Genomic DNA, 6,102 nt, shown 5'->3' on the forward strand with positions numbered 1-6,102 from the left:
GTCTCCCAAATAAAATTAAATAAAAACACAGTGGGGGTGGGGGGGACCAGCAAAAAGACCTTGCCACACTACTCCAGCATCATTAACTGTTTGAATACATAAATGATAAATTAACATTGCTAATAGCATTTGTGGGGATGTGATACGATCGGTGTTAAAGAGATTCATTCGAAGTGGATGTAAGTGGTAAGTTGTGGTGTTTTGTATTGGAAGCTCGATTTTGATCATTATATTTGGAGACAAACAAACATGCTGTATTTCGGTGCTCTGTATTGTATGAACTAAAAACAAACATATTTGGAAAAGTTGCAAATGTCACTACAAATGTATGTTATTGTTCTTTTTACATAGTACATAATCACAATGCAAACTTTCGGGCAGATGTCATGTTTTGCTCATATACTGCACTATATGTAGGATTTATTCAAATTGTACTATTAAATGAATTTCAAAGGCATAATAGATATTTTTTCTAAAAGCATTCAAAATAGGGCCCAGAGTAGTCGGCCCTCTGTTAAAGTTCAATGGACGAGTGTGCTTTGGCTCTCTGTTCCAGTGTGTTTTGTGACTGCAGAAGTTCATTCATTCCCGCCTCGTTACAGTAATCCTATGATCAGGCTGTGTTTGCGGCTGTGGGTGGGTTTCCTACACCGCAACGAGTGGCGGTTATTATTCTGAGGTAGGGCTCCGTGATTATGGCTAAAATGATAATCACAATTATTTTACAGAATCTTGTGATCACGGTTATCACGATTATTCATCCATTTTTGGGAACAAAATTATTTTATGGCACTTTGTAAATCAACAGAAAATGGCCTTCAGAATAATAATGTATTTTATAAACCTATAAATAAATAAACTCAAGTGTACAAATCTTTGAATCAAAATAGGACTTTCTTCACATGAATTCAGTCTTTTTAAGGCTATATATAAATTACATCCAAACTAATGAACTTGAATTTAGCCACTGCACAAACCAGTGTATCATCAGTGCCGGTCCCAAACACAGATGAATAGAGAGGGTTGCGTCAGGAAGGGCATCCGGCGTGAAAACCATGCCAAATCAAACATGTGGACAACTAATCTCATTTCCATACCGGATCGGTCGAGACCCGGGTTAACAACGACCGCCACTGGTGCCGTTAGCCAACAGGGTGCCAGTGGGAATTATGCTACTGTCAAAGAAGAAGAAGAAGAGGGGGAAGGCATGTCCGGAGACAGCAGGAGAGGAAAAGGGTAGGAGAGCAGAGTTGAGAGTAAGAACTTTGAACGTTGGCACTTTGAAGGGTAAAGAGAGAGAGCTGGCCGACATGATGGAGAGAAGGAAGGTAGATGTACTATGTGTACAAGAGACCATGTGGAAGGGGAGTAAGGCCAGGAGCATCGGAGCCGGGTGCAAACTGTTCTACCATGGAGTGGATGGCAGGAGAAATGGGGTAGGGATAGTCTTGAAGGAAGATGATGTCAAGAGCGTTTTGGATGTGACGAGAGTGTCGGACAGAGTCATGAGCATGATGCTGGAAATTGATGGGGTGATAACGAATGTGGTCAGTTCCCCAAGTTGGGTGTGAGATGGAAGAGAAAGAAGAATTCTTTACTGAGTTGGATGTAGTGGTGGAGAGCGTCCCCAAGGGAGAGAGAGTGGTTGTTGGAGCAGATCTCAATGGGCATGTTGGCAAAGGGATCAGAGACAGAGGTGATGAGAAGGTGATGGGTAGGTATGGTGTCAAGGAGAGGAATGTGGAAGGACAGATGGTGGTGGATTTCGCCAAAAGTATGGAATTGGCTGTTGTGAATACATATTTCAAGAAGAGGGAGGAACACAGGGTGACATACAAGAGTGGAGGAAGGTGCACACAGGTGGACTACATCTTATGCAGGAGGTGCAATCTGAAAGAGATTAGTGACTGCAAAGTGGTGGTAGGGGAGTGTGTTGCTAGGCAGCATTGGATGGTGGTCTGTAGGGTGACTCTGGAGGCCAAGAAGAGGAAGAGAGTGAAAGAAGAGCCAAAGATAAAATGGTGGAAGTTGAAAAAGGAGGAGTGTTGCATGCAATTTAGGGAAGAGGTAACGAAGGCAATTGGTGGAAATGAACGGTTGCCAGATGACTGGGAAACAACTGCAGAAGTGGTGAGGGAGACGGCCAAGAAGGTACTCGGTGTATCTGGAAGAGGAAGGAAGACAAGGACTCTTGGTGGTGGAATGAGGAAGTACAGGAGAGCATAGAGCAGAAGAGGTTGGTGAAGAAGAAATGGGATGGTCAGAGAGATGAAGAAAGTAGACAGGAGTACAAGCTGATGCAGCGTAAGGCGAAGAGAGAAGTGGCAAAGGAAAAGGCATACGATGAGTTGTATGAGAGGTTGGACAGTAAGGAAGGAGAAAAGGACTTGATTCAAAGTGGAGGTGGGATTGCATCAAGGATCAGCTCTGAGCCCCTTCTTGTTTGCAATGGTGATGGACAGGTTAATAGATGAAATCAGGCAGGAGTCTCCGTGGACTATGATGTTTGTGGATGACATTGTGATCTGTAGCAAGAGTAGGGAGCAGGTTGAGGAGAGCCTGGAGAAGTGGAGGCATGCATTAGAGAGAAGAGGAATGAAATTCCTGGGAGGGAGGGCGGCGAAAAGCTGAGAATGATAACAGTGGAGGTGGAGAAGGCAGATGAGTTCAAGTACTTGGGGTCGACCATCCAAAGCAGCAGAGAGTGCGGGAGAGAGGTGAAGAAGAGAGTACAGGCAGGGTGGAGTGGGTGGAGAAGAGTGTCCGAAGTGATCTGCGACAGAAGGATTCCAGCAAGAGTGAAGGGGAAGGTCTACAGGACGGTAGTCAAACCAGCTATGTTGTACGGTTTAGAGGCGGTGGCACTGACAAAAAGGGAGGTGGCTGAACTGGAGGTGGCAGAGTTGAGGATGTTGAGGTTTACATTGGGAGTGACAAGGACGGACAGGATTAAGAATGAGTACATTAGAGGGACAGCTCAGGTCGGACAGTTTGGTGGAAAAGTGAGAGAGGCCAGATTGAGATGGTTTGGACGCGGGTGTAGGAGCGATGAGAGTAACACTGGGAGAAGGACGCTGAGGATGGAGCTGCCAGGCAAGAGGAAAAGAGAAAGGCCCAAGAGAAGGTTTATGGATGTGGTGAGGGAGGACGTGCAGGCGGTTGGTGTAAGGGAGGAAGATGCGCAGAACAGAAGGTATTGGAGGCAGATGATCCGCTGTAGCGACCCCTAACAGGAGCAGCTGAAAGACGAAGAAGATAAATTATATCCAAACGAAAAGGTCAGTTACCTGCAGTTTTTTTGCAGGAGAAACGACAACGATCCACGAGAGCCCGGTGTCCTGGGTATCTCCTCCAGTAATGTGTGCAAGTTCGTAACAGCCTGGCAGACTGCAGCGCTATCAAGTGATCAAGTGTACTTGCACACGCGCGAAAGGATTTATATGTCTGTGCGTGGCGCCATCTTGGTACGGTTGCTATTGTTGATCACAAACTTCTTCCACAATACCAAACCGATCTGCATGAAAATCGATCTACGCCATGTTGAAATCTGAAATCTTATTCAGATTGTCTGCGGGTTCACCACATACATGACATTCATAACGTTCTTCACTAGACTGCAACGCTATCATGTTACCTGTGCGTGTGTGTTGCGGCGATGATAAAAACAGTTTTTTCCCCACTAAATTATTCCACAATAATTCACCGATCTGGATCAAACTTGGGCGACGGCATGTCGGGCCCAAACTTTATTAATCTTGTCTGTGTGAGTGGCGGATCCATGATGTCAGTTTTTCATTAACAAAAACCTTCGGGGGTGGACCCCTCAAGAATGTCAGAAGTTACAATAATGATCCCTAAGGGCACTACCAGCCAATCAGGGCGCAGTAGTGAACTAGCCAATCAGAGCACAGTATTGTACCAGCCAATCAGAACGCAATATTCGACTGGCGAGCCTGTGCAGCATATAAACAGCCATATTTAAGGTAAGAGATAAGATGAAATAACAATATATTAATTCCCAGGGGTAAAGTCAGGCGTTACAGCAGCAAAAAAACCGTGCAGTCAAGAATGGGATACAAATTTAAAGGATAAGAAATCAACACAATACACTCAATAAAATACAGTCAATAAACAGAAATAAATACAATAAAACTGTACAAATATGTTAATAATAAATTGTGTCCCTTTGCATCTATTGTGGTTTAAATGTGGCCTTCTTGGCCTCTGAAGCGGAGTGCCTCTGCTGTACATGTTTAATAAATATGAATAGAGTAAGACAGGCATGGATAACAATGGATAAATTGATCTAGACGAACACAATGTTATTTCTAAGTTATAACAACGTCTAAGGTCTAAGTTATTACAATGTGGATCTGAGACCAATGGAGAGAGCGTATTCCATGTGTCGTTAGTAAATGTGAGGATCGGAATGGGGAGCGGATATTGCATCTCTGAAATATATTTATGTTCCACCTAATCAGATCAAGATTAGACTATTGACGTATCATATATGGATCAGCAGGAAAATCATCTGTGTTAACTGACCTGTTATACAAGCTGAGGCACTAGGAGTACAGTATGTTTAGGAGCTGTTAGAACTTCCACAGTGTGGGCACTCCAAGTCGGAGCACTGTCATGCCACTGTGGCTGGGTCGGAAACCATATTGTGGTCAATTACAGGATCAATCTAAGGGGACATGGAGATAGCCATCCAACAAAAAGGGTGATGCGGACATGCTGGGAGAAGGAGAGGACACACACACACACACACACACACACACACACACACACACACACACACACACACACACACACACACACACACACACACACACACACAATGGCAAAGGATATGGGAGTCTATGATAAAGAGTTTGGTGAAACTGTGATGTGGCCTGTAGGACCTGTCTGGGAACCGGAAAACCCCAGCGCAGATCTAGACTTGCTGAAGATAAAGCACAACAATAAAACTACCGATCTAATCACTGAATATTATAGTTATAGAGACCGGAAGTACAGAGATGGTGTTCAGATTTTTACAGGTGGATCAAAGGGTCCACAAACAGAGGCAACCGGATCCGCATTTGCCATGCCCCGGCACCAGGTGGACATGAACAACTGACTGTTTGAAGGTGTATTCTGTTGAATTGCTTGCCACACTGAATGGCATTGGAATGGAGTGAACAGGGTAAGTGCAACAAGACATTAATAGTGACGCTGCATCGGCCCTCGCAAGCGTCAAGACAGGCACAGCCAGAAATCATCATCTGCTTCATGAAAATCTTATGAAAACGACTTTATGTTTACCAACCCAAGAACAGCTAGACAAGGGAAAAATGTCACATCCCTGTGGGTTCCGACACATTTAGGCATCCCGGGAAACGAGAGAGCAGATAAATATAGAAGGGTCCGGCTGCAGACCTCATGGCTGAGGCCCCCGGGGACCCCTTTTGGAGAAATTGGCAGAAGAAGCAGCCAGAAGAGGAATCGCTGAGATCGATATCAAATGATCGAAATCAGAGGCGAAAGTGGCATAGTGTGGGGAAAGAAAATGGAAAACAGCAATGGCAACAGCATGGGGATAATGCAATAAAAGGGAGACATGTACGCACAATCCAGACCAGAGAAGGTGTGTTAAGAAGTCGGGGAACAAAACAGAAAGAGCAAGTCATAATGAGCAGGATGAGGAGTTGACACAGCAACCTTCACAGCGGAGCATTTCCTTTTAAAATGCAGGGAATTGACACCGGAAAGACAAGAAATAATAACACGACAACAGAAAACAGGGCAGGTAGAGGACGAGGTTCAGAGTCTGTTAGGATATGAAGACAGTGTTGGAAAAACTGCTTTACATGACTGGACATCTGATTCAGTGTCCAGTCATTTAAAGCAGTTTCTCCAGTCCAGTCACCCTCCAAAAAAAAAGTAAAGAACCACTTCAGCTCAACACCAATAAAAGCTGAGGGTGGCGGTACTGCGGCATCATGGAACGCAAAGCTGCCGTTAAACTTCACAGAAGAAGAGGATGATGCCGCCGCCCTCCTCCCCGCCAGACGGCGCTCCGTCCGGGAAACAGTCTGAACGGTCGTGACGGCGGAGCTC

This window comes from Zeus faber, assembly GCF_960531495.2.
Source record: "Zeus faber genome assembly, chromosome: 12".
Classification (NCBI taxonomy): domain Eukaryota; kingdom Metazoa; phylum Chordata; class Actinopteri; order Zeiformes; family Zeidae; genus Zeus; species Zeus faber.